At 50.4% G+C, this 17329-nt stretch overlaps 1 protein-coding gene across 1 annotated transcript in view; it reads right to left on the reverse strand.

Annotated features, from left to right (window-relative positions):
- LOC309621003 (uncharacterized protein) overlaps nt 1-17329 on the reverse strand; it is a gene marked incomplete at its 5' end in the record, with an annotated part of 63204 nt that overhangs the window by 17768 nt on the left and 28107 nt on the right. The gene's annotated exons all lie outside the window — the stretch shown is intronic.

Consider the following 17329-nt stretch of genomic DNA (forward strand, 5'->3'; position numbering starts at 1 on the left):
AAGGATGCCCCATCCCAGCCCCGCTCTCCCCCCACGTCTGAAGTGTCTGCACATCCCATATTCCCCAGGCCCACCTGGGATGAATGGGCTTCCTGCTTCTTGAGTAGGTGCCTCTTGGTGTCTCAGTCTTCCCATCTGTACAATGGGGACGATGGGTCTCCCTTGCACTGCTGAGCTAGACCCCTGCTCCAACCAACACAGCAGCTCCTCTCCCTCTTCCAGGACCCCGATCCCTAAAAGACCTCTAACTTCAGCCATCACGAGCCCTCAGACACCTCTGGAGGATCGCTGTGTTTCCACCAGCCCAAACTGGCTTTGACCGCATGGGCATCTGGGCAGCAACCACGAAGCCACGGGCCCAGACACGGAGCCCCATCTGCAGCAGCAAAGTCCCACAGCCTCCCAAGCCCCCACCCGCGAGGCGTCAGCGCCAACGACCCGCCAGGGCCGGCCCATTTTCCTTTCTTTTCATTGCCGGCTACGCGTGTAGTTATAGAACCAGGTCTCCACAGAGTAATTTACTGGCAGAATCTCTCCCAGAATCCAGCTTGAAACCAAGCTGTAAAAACAGCTTCGAGTGTAAATAATTCATGCAGACAATATGACTTTTTTATGTAAATTCGGTGCATTAACCCTCTATTATAATGATGGACGACAGATAGGGGCGACGTTGCCTTGGTAAGAGCTAATGGATGGCCGCCATAAATTCACTGCACATTTTATTGTGTTGCTGGAAATTGTGCCTTCAGGCAATGCTGTTTACTTTTATGTAAAACTCTAGGTTCCCTAAATATTACAAATATTTTACATCCAGCTCCTCAGCATTTGGGCTCTGCCCACAAATCAAGCTTTCTCCATGTGAGTTGTAATTAAAGGTTTGTTGTTTTTTTTTTTCCTGGGACAATTATCTCCAACTATAAAGAGAAATATTTTTCCCCTTTAGATGTTCCGTCATTGACTTATTAACAAATCCTTTGAAGAAGGAGGTTGTAAGCGACTCACTGTGGTACTTGGCACGAGTGGGTCGCAGGAGAAGGGGTGCAGTGGGTCCAAGAGCTTGGTGGCTGGCTTTTATGTCTGGCCGCCACTACAGTTTATTTACACATGTGATATTCTGGGCCTTCCTCCCCGCTCTTCTATAATTCATGACCACTTTAGCAGGGTAATTCCTCCAGCCACCTTTGCAAGAGATTGGCCCCTCGCAAGCCCCCTGCCCACACTCCTCTGGGGATGGGGATGGCAGGGCCTTATGCCCGAGAGGGTCAGAAGCAGCATCTTGCAGCTGGCTGCCCACACACAAGCCAATTCATCCCTTCCCTGGCCCCCATCCGCTCACATGGCCCAGAGAGCCTTGGATGGAAACTCGGGGTTTCTTGCATTGATTCTCGTTCAGTCCGAAGTGTTGGAAAGGCCCTTCTGGCTCAGTCCCAGCCCAGGCAGGGGTCACGAGGATGCCATTGACTCTTGCGTGAGGTCTGGGAAGAGGAAGGCTGAGAACCTCAGAAGCTTCTTAATGAAGGGAGGCAACAGCTGGAGCAGCAACCCTCTTTAAAAATAATCCTCACACTTGTTTATTATTGTCATTAATATTAATAGCCACTCTGTTAATATTCATCTAACTGCATTAATGTCATCCAGGAGCACCTGGGATCTCCAAGCACTCCTAATGGCATGTGGATTCTGCCTGCAGCGCCCTCACCTCTCTGCCTGTCCCTCCCCAAGGGCACAACACCCATCCTACACAGGTTCCAAACCGCCCTCCTCTCTGATTGGCACCTGCCTTGGGAAACCCAGAGCCACACGGGATTTGGAATCATTTCTAAGTCCCAGGGGTTTTGCTGGGAGGATGGGACCACAGGCCAGGGACCCTGAACATTTCCTGCCTCTCCCAGGGGCACAGGAAGGTTCTGACAAAGGTGGCTTAAGAAAGAAAGATAGTTCATTTCCCCCCAAGGGCTCCATTTCCTGCAGAATCGAAAAAAAGACACGGTTAAAAACAAAGCTGAGTTGTTATAAAGCAGAAACTAACACACCATTGTAAAGCAATTATACTCCAATAAAGATGTTAAAAAAATAAAAAATAAAAATAAATAGTGTTAAAAAAAAACAAAAAGAAAACAAAGCTGAGATATCATTTTTCACCGATTAGATTGGAAAAGATAATTATAATAATAATGGCAACAGCAGCGACCAGCTTGCTTCCTGTACACAACCACTACGCTTAACCCTTGGTGCCTGCTCACGCTGAATCTTCTACCAACTCTTCACGACAACCCCGCCACTACCCTTTATGAGACGGTAAATGCGTAACACCTTCGTGGAAAGCAATTTACAATATGTGACGAAATGCAAACTCTGCTTACCCTTTGACCCAGCAATCCCATTTTTAGGAATTTTCCATATGTTAATCATCGAAAATACTGCTCCTTTTAAGTGAAATCCTCTTGCTGTTCCCCTCCACACCCACCCATCCTTCCCCCTTCCATCCCCCGACCCTAACTCTTGCCCACTCATCTTTCAACCTGAATGTCACCTCCTCAGAGAAGCCCTCCCTGACTCCCAAGTCTAAGTTACCTTCTCTTGTCTCTCTCTGCACTTTTCCTTCACACTATGTATACTTTTCCTTTGTACTGCATATCATGTGCTAATTGGATAGTTATTTCTGTAAGTTCTTAAGACATAAGCTCATCGCAAAAAAATTACCGCCTTCCCTGCTGGCAGGGGCTGGGTGTCCTCTCTCCTCACTACATCATAAACTTTGCAAAAACAAGGACCAACCATGTAGTTTTATTCCCCATTTCTATCCCCAGCCCAGTACTGGCCCGTTATGTAGAATACCCTTGATAAACATCTGTGGCATGAATGAATGAATGAATGAATGCACAAAGATATATGCACATAGATTTTCATTGCAGGGATGTTTATAAGAGCAAAACAATTGGAAACACACCTATCGCCATCAGCCGGGGACTGGGTAAGTGAGGTATATTCATACATATAATACAGGCATTAAAACTTTTAGGTGGATCTATATGTATTGATATGAAGGATGTCCATGACATATTGCTGAGTGGGGGGAAAAAAAAACAGGTGACAGAACAGCATGTGTCGTCTGATCTCACTCAGGGTAGAATTGCATACGTGGAATCTATTTGTGTATATTTATGCACGGAGAGAAGTCTGGAAGGACGTTCACCAAAATGTTATGTGGTTATCTCTGGATAGTGAAATCTGAGGTGATTTTTACATTTTTCTTTGAACTTTTCCATATTGTCTGAATTTTTTGCAATGAGCATATGTATCCTTTTTTACAAAATGATAAAGCTGCTTTCAAAAGAAAAAAAAAAAGTATAGGTACATTAAGAAAGAATGGTGGGGGTGCCTTATGAAGGGCTCAACCCCAGGCCAGGCAAACCCAGCAGAAGAGGGGACGGGGTGGTATGGGGCTGTCTCCCCTCTGGCGTGGTCTGGGCACCCTCCGAGGCTACGAGGGAGGGGCATTTAGAGCCAGAGCCCCTGCACCCCATCTTTTTCGGGGCACATCCTGCCTGTCCAGAGTGGAGTTTCTAAATAGGGATTTCCGCATTTGATTCTTCTGACATGCTTTACCGCCTCAGAGCTGTTTTGCAAAATTCATAGCGGTTTTCGCAGGCTCCAAGCTTCCTGGGACCAATTCCATTTTGAACAATAGCGGAGTGTCTGCTTGCTTGCGGGTGGGGTCGGCCCACCCCAGAGCAGCCTCCCAGCCCCTGTGAGCTGGGACTGTGGGGCTGAGTGTCAAGGCCACGGCATGAAAATACATGAGCTCGGCTTGTCCTTATCCTCACCCTCCTCCAGTCCAGTCGAGCAGGGGAAGGAGGAAGGCAGGAGGCCCTCTCCCGAGGCGACTCTCCCCCCAGGAGGTGAGGGAAACAAAGCCCTTCCCTACATCCCTCCCTGTCTACCTGCATCACCTCCTTCGGGCCTCCTTACCCAAGAACCACCTAAAACCCTGAGAAGCTAATTGACTTGGCCAAGCCAAGGTCACAGGGCTGGATAGTGGCAGGGCACGGGGTAGGGACCAGGACTCCTGCTGCTTGCCCTGTGCCTGCCTTCATTTAAAAAGGCTTGGGGCTTCCCTGGTGGTGCAGTGGTTAAGAATCCGCCTGCCAGTGCAGGGGTCCCGGGTTCGAGCCCTGGCCTGGGAAGGTCCCACATGCTGCGGAGCAACTAAGCCCATGAGCCACAACTACTGAGCCCACGAGCCACAACTACTGAGCCCATGTGCCACAACTACTGAAGCCCACGTGCCTAGAGCCCGTGCTTTGCAACAAGAGAAGCCTCCGCAGTGAGAAGCCCGCGCATCGCAACAAAGAGTAGCCCCCGCTCACCTCGACTAGAGAAAGCCTGCGCACAGCAACAAAGACCCAATGCAGCCAAAATAAATAAATAAATTTATTTAAAAAAAAAAAAAAAAGGCTTGGTAGGGACTTCCCTGGCGGTCCAGTGGTTAGGACTCCGCACTTTCACTGCCGTGGCCCCGGGTTCAATCCTACCTTTGGTCAGGGAACTAAGATCTGGAAAGCCGAGTGGTGCAGCCAGAAAAAAAAAGGCTTGGTGCCCCATTCCCTAAAACAAATCCGAGAGGTCTAGCAGCATGGTCATTATCCCAAGCTAAGCCACAAAAGACCCCTTCGCTGGCCTCTGCGTCCTTAGCTCTGCCTTCCCTCAGTCGCGATCCAACACCCGGTACCCAGAGCAATATTTATAACATTTACAAAACTCACCCTGTATTCCTCTGTTAAAAGCCTTCTATGGCTTCACATTGCCCCAGGGAGGGGGGGGTGGGGGGATGCAGCGGGGGATGGCGGAATCTATGCTCCTTAGCCTGATATTCAAGGTCTTTTATGATACGGCCTCTATCCCACTGCAACCACACTCGTCTCCAGTCTTCACTGAATTTACAATCCTCCCAGTCCTCTGTGCTGTCACATGTCCCTGCACTGTCTGTGCAGCTCCCACCCCTCTCACATGGCTAATGTCCACTCCTGCTTTAGGACCCAGCTCAGGGCTCACCTTATTTGGGAAGTCTTCCCAAATTCTCCCTACAGACAATTTATTCAACAAATCTTCATTGAGCACCTATTATGTGCTGGTCCCCCCCACCCCACCCCCATCATGGCATCGACCACACAATAGCATCTGTTTCTAGAAGTTCCTTGAGGGCAGGAACTTATTACCAGGGCCCAGCTTTAATCTACCTCACAACTGTATGGCAATGGCCCAGATCATCAGCCCCATCTGATCTATACATCAGAAAACCAAGGATCCCTGGGCAGGCTTTAGACACGGGCAAGAAGAGGAAAGAAAAGGTTTCCAAAAACACAAAGCTGACCTGGCAACCCCACCCCACCCCCCGCTGTCACTGCCTCCCTCCCACTGTCTTCCCCAAACATTCCACCTACTTACCCACCTACAGGCCCCTGCAGGGTCAGGCCTCTAGCTCGCTCTCTCCTGCATTCTCCCACCTCCCTAAGCCTTTTATGATTCTTCCCAGACTCCACTTTCTCTCTTGCTGCTGGGCTTTTGCACTTGATTTTTACCTCTGCCTACCACAGCCTTCTGTCTTATCGAACCAATTTCTGCCTGGTATCGATTTTGACTCAGCAACACCCTCTGGCCCCCTCCTCTCCCCTTCCTCCCCATTGCCTCGCTCAGGTTCACTGTCTCCAGGTTACCCCTCACCTCCAGTCCCCACCCCCCTGCAGAAACTAGAGTGATGTTTCTACTCTGATCCCGACTCTCCTTCTTAAGGGCCTTCACTGGCTCCCCGGTGCACTGGGTGATCTCCTCCAGCTACACCCCCTCAATTCCTACAACTCGCTCCCCATCTCCAGCCACCCCGAATGAGCCAGACAACTCCATGCCTGCACTCCCTCAGCCTGGCTTGCTCTTCTCGGCTTCTTCATCTGACTCACTCCTACTCATCCTCCAAGACCCTGCTCAACAATCGCCTCCTCCAAGAAGCCTTCCCTGACCCCATCCCACTCCATCTCCTGCTCAGGGCTAAATGACTTTCGTCCCAGCACCCTGTGCCATCACCCTCATGGCCTCAGAGTCACTGCCTATGTATGGGTTCGTCTCCCCACTCCACCATGAGCTCCTTGATGGCAAGGCATCCAGCGCCCAGTGAATATTTATTATTGTCATTATGAGCAGGGTTGGATCATCAGTCCCGGTTTACAGATGAGGAAACTGAGGCACAGAGAGGGGGAGCGACTCTCCCAAGGTCGCAGAGCTAGCAAGTGGTGCAGCCAGGGCTTGAACCCAGATGTCACTGTTCCCAGTGGGCTATTCTTTCCACTGCATCACAACTTCATTTCAGAACCACTCTAGCAAGCATCACACACACACACACACACACACACACACACACACACACTTTAACATGTATAGGAATGCACTTGGGTATACCCAAACACATACAGAGACACACACAACCCTACTAACACACAGATGCACAGACACAAATAGCAGACCCCATAGGCGTGCCTGATACACATGAACATTCATACATGAGCACCCACTGATATACACATATGAACATGAACATATTTGTGCACATATGTACACGCATGCGTAACCCACACGGATACACGCAGACACATACTAACATGTACCCAGGCGCACATACATAAGTGCATAGAGACATGCACAGACACAAGTCACAAATACACAGACCCGCAGACATGCACCTGGGCACACAAAAATGTACACACACACATTCAGAGATGTGCACATATAAAACCACACTCGTATGCACTCACGCCCAGACAAACATGCAGGCACACATAGACACGGGGATGCCCTCATATACCACTCATGTGCCCATACACAAGGACACATGCATACTCACAGATCCTCACAAGCAGCAGCCCACGCACGGGCCAGCATCCACGGAAACACACACATGCAGACACACTTAGTGAACGGGCAGGTCAAACGGAGCTGTCTGCTAGGGGCGGGGGCCTGTCTGAGGTACCTAGGGGCGCTCACATTTTTGCAGCTCAGGAAGGCAGCTGACATACCAGCCCGGCTGTGATGATATTTTGCATAAATGCTAATGTATTAATTACCATGTACAGTACACAGAGCTGCCATTTAAAAGAAAAAGTTAAGACTTTTTAATTCAGAAGCCCCACGTGGGGTGGGGGTAGGAGGCCTGCCCTGCGCAGCGGGTGGAAGCAGGCAGGGCAGCTGTGCCGCGCCCACTGTCCCCGCACGTGGGTCCCGGCCTGTGGGCCTCCAGCCCAGGCTGCCCGGGGTCAGCCAGCCAGTCCTCTGCCTCAGGGGTCCTGGGGCTCCCTGGGGACCATGGCACATCTGGAGCCGTGGTCTGGAAGAGGGGTAAGGAGAGTATGGAAGGCAAGTAACCCCTGAGCGACAGAGGGGAGGTCTTCTTGGGGGGATGGGGGGGCGGTGCTGGGGCAGGATTCGGAGCCGAGATGGACAGCCAGCAGGATTCTTTGCTCCATGCTATCCATTCTCTGCACTGGAACCTGAGTAACCTTTTAAACCAGTGCATCAGATTATGTCATGCCCCGGCTTTAATCTTTTCAAAGGCTTCCCATCGCTCTTGGAGGAAAGTTCACACTCCTTAAAAGAGCCTGTAAAGCCGGACATGAGCTGGCTTCTCTCTTACCTCCCGATGCCTCTGTTAGTCACGTAGCCAGCTCTCCCTCAGCCTCTCCAGGCTAGCTGTTCCTCATCAGCCAGGCCTCCGCTCCCCCTGCACCTCTTAGGGGCCTCTCCCTTGACTGCCCCTGACCACCCCATCTAAAAGGGCCCCTCTCCCCTATCCCCTCTTTGTAGCACATCTCATTATTGCAACCCTCTTTGCTGATTTTTTTTGACTCAATACTATTCGCCTCCCCCACTGTAAAGCAAGCTTTGGAAAGCCAGGACTTTGCAGACCTAGTTTCATCACAATTATCTCCCCCACCTTGGACAGGGTCTGGCACTTAGTAGATGCTCAGCTAAAAGTCTGTTAAATGAGAGCATGAGCTGGGATGAACAAGAGATGTCCTTTGTGGCCAGCTCCATTCCAGGTGCTAAACTCAGGCAGCAGTGCCCTCGCCACCTGCCTGGCAGGACAGCCCTGGCTCCTCTACCTCCCCCGGGGGGCTCATGGTCCAGAGCAGGACACCGAAGCCCAGGGCAGAAGGCATGTCCAGCATCACACGGCATCTTAGAGACAAGTATCCAGGCCTCCTGAGTTCTCCAGCCATCAGGCAGGAGAAGCCTCAAAGGACGCTATTTATAAATTTATTTATTTATTTATCTATTTATGGCTGTGTTGGGTCTTCGTTTCTGTGCAAGGGCTTTCTCTAGTCGTGGCGAGCGGGGGCCACTCTTCATCGCGGTGCACGGGCCTCTCACTATCGCGGCCTCTCTTGTTGCAGAGCACAGGCTCAGTAGTTGTGGCTCAGGGGCCTAGCCGCTCCGCGGCATGTGGGATTCTCCCAGACCAGGGCACGAACCCGTGTCCCCTGCATTGGCAGGCGGATTCCCAACCGCTGCGCCACCAGGGAAGCCCCGAAAGGATGTTATTTAAACAGCAGCAAGGAATAGCAACTCAGCCCTTTACCTTTGCCCCTCACTTTCACATCCATTGTCTTACACGGGCCCTGCAAGGGAGGCATCATTTCCCCAATTTCAGAAGAAATTAAGGTTCCGAGACGTAAGTGACGCACCCAAGTTCTCTCAGGTTGTCAGAGAAGGAGTCAGGATTTAAATCCATGTTTGCTGCCAAATCCAGGGCTTCCTCAGCTGGACCATGAACCTTCTCTCCCCTCCGAGCCCTCAGGGATGCCCCTGGCAGCTGGAGCACAGCAGTGATAGGCCCCATCCTCCCAGGAGTCAGGAGAGCCAAAGAGGTCCTGCCAGGCAGGTGAAGAGGGAACCTGGCACCCAGCTGGCTCACTCCCCAAACACAGGGTGGAGTCCTCAATCCACCCTCACCCTCACTCTCACTCCCACCCAGCTGCCAGCTCCCACCATTCAAGATGCTACATCTCTCCCAAACCCACCCTCTTCTCCCCAGGCCCACTGCCCTGCCCTAATCCAGGCTGCATCACCATCATCTCTCACGTATACTCTTGTGACAGCCTCCAACCTGGATGCTCAGATCTGCCCTCCACCCAGCAGCCAAAGTGATCTTCTCTAAGTTCGAATCCTTTCTCCCTTCCCAATGACCTCCCCACTCCCTACCCCAACTCCCCCCGCACTGCCCTCATAGTGTTTGTAAGGGTGCATCATTGTTAAGAACCCGCACTACCTAAGTTCAAATCCTGACTCTGCCACTTACTAGCTGTGTGGCCTTGGGCAAGTCACCTAACCTCTCTGTGCTTCAATCACCTAATCTGTAAAGTGGGAATAATAATAGTATCCCCCTCCTAGGGTCAATGTAAGGAGGAAATGAGTTAAAATATGCAAAGCACTGAAAGCAGTGCCTGGAATCTGAAAAACACTAGGTAAGAGTGTGCTGTTCTTTACAACTTTTGGCCTGTGATTATTTGATTTGTGTCTTTTTCTTTCATGAAATTATAAATTCCGTGAAGGGGCGGCGGGGTGGGGTGGTGGTGCTGGACTGGGATGGCCGCTCGGATGCTTCTTTGCCCACAGCTTGCGCCCCTCTCTGCCTGCGGCCTTTGTTCCCCTTTCCCCTGTTCTGGCTGGGTGTTGGCCCGAGACAGAGGAGGAGGGCATGCCCTCGGCAGGAAATGCTGTCAGCCTCAGCGTTCCGGGCCTGATGAAAATGACAGGCGGCAGCCAGAGAGGACTGCTCCCCGCGGAGGGCCGGGTGGGGACTGTACCCTCCAGAGTCCCAAGTTCCCCAGGAGCTCCCACAGGGCCAAAGCTCTTTTTGTCCACAAGGTCAGAAGCAGCTCGCCAGCTGTGGGGGAGGAGTTCCGCTGCCCCGCTGCAGCCAGCGGCCCAGATGTGCGTGTTTGCACAGCCGAGTCCAGGCTCTGAGGGAGCCTTGTTGAGCATCATGAAAGGGGGCTTGTGAGGAGGCAGACGGCCTCCGCGCCCCGGCCTGCCCGCCTCCAGGACGGCAACCAGGAATGTGGCCCGCAGGAAGCCCTTCCTACCAAGCCTGCCAAGTGCCCTGCTCCCGCCCGAGGAGTCAGGCCGCCGGCACGAGCAGGTTCAACCTGCCAACTGCAGACTGGATGCCTGGGTTCTGAACCTTCCTCAGTTTCCTCTTCTGTAAGATGGGGAGAGGCCCCGACCTCTCCCTCCAGTGAGGAGTATGGGAAGCTCACAGCCTTACGGGCAGAAGAGCAGAAAGACCAGAAAGAATGTTCACCTCCATGAACCTCAGTTTTTCCAGCTGTAAATGGGGATGATATCTACTGCCTCCTGGGGTTGTCCTAGGGATGAAATGCCACAATGGGAAGGAAGGACCAAGCATGTGCTGACACATAGTAGGTGCTCAATAACTCTGAGCTCTCTTTCTCCTTCTCTGTTCACCAGGCTCCAAAACGGGGACGCTGAGGCTGCCTGCACTGCGGGTGGGGGTCTCCTCCTCGCCCTGCCCCAGAAGAAAACCTGCTGCCAGGGGCCCTCACAGCAGGCATGGTGCCACGCCGCTGGGTGGTCTGTGTGCCGGGCACACGACCCCATTTCCAGGTAGACGAGGCTCTGCCCCCTGCCCAGTCCCTGGGCGGAGCTGGGCTCCCACCCCAGCTGATAGCTGTGCACAGTGGGTCTTCGATGTCCAGGTACAGCCCATCCTTGGGCCTCGTCCAGCCCTGGGCAGGGTAGAGCTGGGCTCAGCTGCTTTGCCAGGTAGAGCTGTCCTGAGCATAGTTGGCCGCTGGGGCATGCTAGTCTCTGGACACAGCTGGTCCCTGGAAGCAGTCTCTGGGCACAGTCAGGCTCCCTGCAGCCAGTGTCTGGCATAATCAGCCCCTGGGCAGGGTAGCCCCCGGGTCCACTCAGCCCTCAGGCAGCCAGAGTAGGCAGAGTCAGTCCCTGGGCACAGATGAGCCCCGGACACAGGGGGTCCTCAAAGGGTCTCTGAGAATAGTCGTTCCCAGGCTCAGTCAGGCTTCAGGCACCGTGGATCCCTGGGCATGGCCTTTCCATGGGCACGACCGGTCCCTGGACAGAGCTGGTTCCTGGGCATGGTCGGCCAGCTGTGGCACTGTCTGTCCCTAGGCACAGTCAGCAGCCGGCCGGCGTTGCAGTCGGTCCCCTGGGTACAGTCAGTCTTAGGACAAAGCAGACCCCTGACACAGTCCATTGAGACCCGAATCCTTGATTAACATGCATAAGCCCCTCACCCCCTTCTTCTGTGGCCCCAGTCCCTCCGCAGAGGACCTGGAGAACTGGGACCCACAGAGGGAACTGGAAGTACCCTCTGGGGTCCCCAGAGCCCCGGCACGGCCTGCTTCTCGGCAGGGTCGGAGAACAGTGCAGAGAGAGCTAGGCCTGGAGAACAAGGGAACTAGTTCTCTGGAGCAGAGTTTGCCTTCAGTGCACATGGTAGAAAGGGCCTGGCCTGGAGGGAGGAGCCCCTCCTCGTTACTCTGCTTCCTCACCACGTACAGAATGGATCACAGGTCTGCGGAAGGAGCACACTGGCCTGCTACCGCGTCTCCGCATGACAGTGGGTAAGTGAGTGTGCCAAGTTTCTTCTAGTTCTAAGAATATAAATTCCCAGCCAGGTGGCAGTCCTGTAATCTAACCAACATACTCATAGCCTTAGGCGTGGCTCTAACAGGGAACGGGGAGGTGGCCAGTCTTGGGGGACCCTCAGCTCCCGGACAGGCTGATGCTGGATTTCCGACGCTTCCTGGGTCTGATCAGTCCCGCAGGTCCATCACCACCCGGTGCAGCTGGGAACAGAGCAGCAAGCCCAGGGTAGGGGTCCAGCCTGCACGGAGGCCCTGTTCTCCAGGCCTGAGGGGGTGCTCATCCCCTTCAGCCTGCATTATTCTCTGAAGGGGGCATGGCTTCTGCAGGATGATAATGCAGTGTGGCATCCCATTAGCCAGCACCTGCCCTCCCTGCCCACCTTCCTCCCACAGCCCCCACGCACATCAATGTTTAACTGAATTGCCAATGTCGTAGTGCCAGTCACATCTGTTTCCGGGTCTGGGGATGAAGTGAGCAAGGCCCGCCAGTCTCCCATGACAGGGGGCACCACCCACACAGGAGCCTTGCCACCCCAGACAAGCCCTGCTGCCCAGGCACGGCTCTAGATCGGCACATTCGGATCCCCCAGGTTTGCACATTTAAAAAGAAATTGAAGGAGAAGTCTACTTGTAGGACAGAAAAGGGCGGGAGGAGAGCATGTGGTGAGGGGATTCCACAGGGACAGAGTGGGAAGGGAACTTGGGGAGGGGCGCTCTGGCAGCGCTGACCAAGGCAGGGCTTGCCAGCTGACGTCTTCCAGCTGTAGGCCCCCTAGGCTCCAAGGGCAGCCCCTGCAAGGTTAATAATTTACTTACGCTCTCTTTCCCACTGGTGTCCCAACCAAAGCCATCCAACCAGGGGGTCCAAGAGAAGAGCGTCCACAGGGGGTCCGAACTCTAAGGCTGAAAGGGAAGTCAGCCTAAAGAGACAGACTTAAACTAGGTCAATCCAGTTCAGGCTGGTCCCAACTGGCTGCAACTCGATCTAACTGATTCAAGCTGGCTCGAATCAAACCAGACTTGTTGGGGCCAGCTCAGAATGTGCGGAGCTGGCCAAGACTGGATGAAGCTGAATCAAACTTGTTGTGACCTGCTCAACCCACTGGAGCCATTGGAAGGCCAACAATTCAACACCTGTCCTTCGTGTTGGCCTTTGCTGGGTATATCTTTATTTATGCCTTCCTCTTAAAACTTTCTGGATCCTTTTGTTTTCAGTATGTATTTTATAAACAATTTTTTAGTCCACATCACGTCACATTCGAAGGATACGTAACATCTACGTCATCCCTGCTGCTAAGGTGATTACATGGGTAAGTGCGAGAGCTGTCAACTACCTGGGTTCAGGTCCCCACACCTAGCTGGGAGATCTTGAGTAAGTTACCTAACCTTGCTTACTCGTATCTGTAAAAAAAATCATCTCATTATAGGACTTGCCTCACAGAGGATAGTTTTGAAAATTGAGACTATGTATATATATTAGCACTAGGCCTGGCACATAATAACCACTTAATACATTTTATTCCTATACTATTATTATTCCTTGGCTCTCACTTCATATAACACAGCCTCAGATGACCAGGACTCAGACTCCTGCACTACCTCTTCCTCAGTGTGTGAACCTGAATAATTCACATAACTTCTTTTATGCCTCAATTTTCCCAGCTGAAAATGAGGGTATTAATGCCTGCCCCAAGGGTTGTTTTGAGGATTAAATAAAATGAACCACATAAAGACTTAGCACCATTCCCTGAGACATGGTAAACAGCATTCCATACATGTTAGCTATGATTATATTAATGACTAACACTTAAATAATGTTAACTCTGTGCTAAATGTTTTATGTATATGAACTCAATTAATCTCATGACAACCCTGAGAGGTAGGTGCTATTATTATCCCCATTTTCAGGAGAAGAAACTGAGGCTCAGAACATATTACAGTGCCTGGTGATTCTGAAATATTTTAGGGAGGAAAGGAAATTGTACATTTGTCAATGTGGAGGGCAGTGAGCAGAGGACAAGTCTTAGGAGGCAGGCAGTGATTAAAAAGAGGTTGGGCTTTGAAGTCAAGCAAACCTGGACTCAAGTCCCCAGCTCAAACACTCTGTAGGCCTCAGTTTCCTCATCTGTCAAATGGGAATAACAATCCTTATCTCATGGAATTGTGAGGATTAAATGAGATATCAATTATAGCTTGGACATAGTAGGTGCTTGAAAAATGTAAGCTTCCTCTCTTTTCTTCCTCCCAAGGACATTAGGCATTCAAAGTGGTGTGCATCTACTATTCACAATAGCCAAGACAGGGAAACAACCTAAATGTCCATTAACAGAGGAATGGATAAAGAAGATGTGGTACACTACTGGGCATATACCCAGAGAAAACCATAATTCAAAAAGACACATGCACCCCAATGTTCATTGCAGCACTATTTACAATAGCCAGGTCATGGAAGCAACCTAAATGCCCATCGACAGACGAATGGATAAAGAAGATGTGGCACATATATACAATGGAATATTACTCAGCCATAAAAAGGAACGAAATTGAGTCATTTGTTGAGACGTGGATGGATCTAGAGACTGTCATACAGAGTGAAGTAAGTCAGAAAGAGAAAAACAAATATCGTATATTAACGTATGTATGTGGAGCCTAGAAAAATGGTACAGATGAACCGGTTTGCAGGGCAGAAGCTGAGACACAAATGTAGAGAACAAACGTATGGACACCAAGGGGGGAAACCGCGGTGGGGTGGGGATGGTGGTGTGCTGAATTGGGCGATTGGGATTGACATGTATACACTGATGTGTATAAAATTGATGACTGACTAAAAAAAAAAAAGAAAAAAAAGAAAAATAAAAAAAAAAGAAGATGTGGTACACATATACAATGGAATACTACTCAGCCACAAAAAAAAAAACTAAATAATGCCATTTGCAACAACATGGATGCAACTAGAGATTATCATACTAAGTGAAGTAAGTCAGAAAGAGAAAGACAAATACCATATGATATCACTTATATGTGGAATCTGAAATACGACACAAATGAACTTATCTACAAAACAGAAACAGACTCACTGACATAGAGAACAGACCTGTGGTGGCCAAGGGGGCGAGGGGAGGGATGGACTGGGAGTTTGCAGTTAGCAGATGCAAACTACTACATATAGAATGGATAAACAACAAGGTCCAACTGTACAGCACAGAGAAACATATTCAGTATCCTGGGATAAGCCGTAATGGAAAAGGATATAAAAAAGAATGTATATATGCGTATAACTGAGTCACTTTGCTGTACAGCAGAAATTAACATAACATTGTAAATCAACTATACTTCAATAAAAAATTAAAACACAAAGTGGTGTGCATCTGCACAGCGACATTTGTCTGGGGTGATCTTTGGAGGACATCTGCCTACGTGTACTGTCCATCTCTAATGTGGCATCTGTGCAGAGGCCACACTCCCTCCCCTGCACACTGAACACCTGCCAGCAGAGTGACATGGCTCTTCACTCTCCCATCTCCTTGCCCAGGTTTCTGCTGGAATCAAGCAGAGTTGTACTGGAGGAACCACCCAGACAGATGTGACAAGCTGCACCTCAGACCAAACATATCTGTTGAGTGAGTAGCAGTGAGGAAGGGGAGGGATGCCTGGGGTGTGAGCATCCTTGGAGGGATGCTACCATATGGTTGGTCCAGGACGTCTGGCCCTGAACCCAGGAGGGCATACTTGATCCTGCATCTACGAAATCCTCCCCCTGTGACCACCTTGGGCTGAGCCCCTTCCTGGATGATCCTCCTCTCTGCTCCCCACCTGGACGGATGGGGCAACAATATCTCCTGATCCTGCTGACGAGGATGACGACAGTAATGATGATGATGATGATGATGATGATGATGATGACATCTGGCATCCATTTATAATACAATGTGCCAGGCTTTATAAGATATATTATTACATCCTCAAATTCTGAGAGACTGGGACTTCTATCTCTATTTGACTAAAATCCATAGAGGATAAGTAACCAACCAAGGAGACACAGCTGGTCAGCAAGGGAGCTAGAGATTTGAGTCCAAATTGCGTCATTCCAAAGAGGATATTTTCTGCCTCCATCTTGATGGACTCAGAAGTTCCTTTTCTTACTCCCTTTCTTTTGCAAAGGTTAATGCCCTCTGTGTGGTAGACTGGGCCCTGGGTGAGATATAAAGAATAAAACATGCTCAGTAACCTTAAGGAGCTCAAAGTTAATAAAAAAAAGAATCACTGCAAGGTCTGATTGAGGAGGGATAGGCTTCACATGAGGTATTATTCACTACATCGGTAATGGAATGGGCTTGGAGCCCAATGTGAGTATGCAGCACGATGGGCCTGTTAGTGGGGTTTGCTAGGCTGTGCTACAGTAACAGCAACCACTACAGCAGAAATGTCAGTGACTTAACACATGCAAGTTTATTTCTGCTCATGCAAAGTCCACTGTGGGCCCAGCATCTCTTCATGTCCGCTCCCTCTCCAGTGGTGACTCAAGGATCCAGGCTTCCTGTGTCCAATACCATCTGGAACACATGGCTTCCAAGTCACCATGGCCAGGAAAAAGAAATGTCACTCACTGGCTCTTAAATGTTTCATTCCAGAGTGTCACATATAACTTCAACTCACAGACCACTGACCAGATTGGTCACGTGGCCCTGCACGGACACAAGGAAGTTGGGAAATAGGGGGAGCACATGAATTCAGTAAGAAGTAAATGTATCTGCCATAGAATGAAGTTATTCATCCAGCTGGGCTGTATCATTAAAGGTCTAATATCCAACCTGAAGAAGCTGATGGTTCTATTCAGCAATACCACTCTCGAACTGTAACTAGAGTGTCATTCTCCAGTTTAAGGCGTTGTATTTTCAGAGCCTCCCAGACACATGGGATTCCCAATAAGAGAAGAGACCAAGTTGAAAAGGGGATTTGAAGTCTACTCTGTGCGTAAGAGTTGAAAAGATGTTTGGCCTGGAAGAGGTTAGGCCTCTGATCTCTAATTTCAGATTCCTTAAGGACTGTCATGGGACAAAAAGCATGAAACTACTCTGTGGAGCTCCTTGATGCAAAGCCCAGACCCATGGCAGTTACATAGACAATTCCAAGGGGGACAGTCAGAGCGGAGCACTTTTGAAAAGACTGCCACAGGAGACAGTGAATTCCCTGTTGCAGAAATATGCAAGCAGAGTCCAGAAAGCCGTTTGGTTTGGATGCTGTGGAAGAATTCAGGTACTTGAAGGAGTTGAAATAAACATATGATAGGAGTCCTTACAGATAGAGTTCAGACAGCAGAGGTAGAGAACACAGCTCATTCAGACTCTGAGCTTGGTGTCATGAGGCATCAGGAAGGACGCCAGCCCTTAGAGCCCCTATTAGTCAGGTTAGGCTAGGCTTCGCCACAGTAACAGCAACAACAACAAAAAGCAAAAGTTTCATGGTTGAACAAATACAGGTTTATTTCTCTGGGGCAGGATGGACTGTCCAGACCTATCCTCCCTGGGCTCCTTCTCCCCACTGCTTCTCTGGTAAGAAGCTCTGCCTTCTGGGTGCCTCCCACTCTCAGGGACACTTATGAAGGACACCCAACGCGAAAACAAATAAAAGGAAATCACCGCATC

The sequence above is a fragment of the Balaenoptera borealis genome, assembly GCF_965194805.1.
Source record: "Balaenoptera borealis genome assembly, chromosome: 1".
NCBI classification, from domain to species: domain Eukaryota; kingdom Metazoa; phylum Chordata; class Mammalia; order Artiodactyla; family Balaenopteridae; genus Balaenoptera; species Balaenoptera borealis.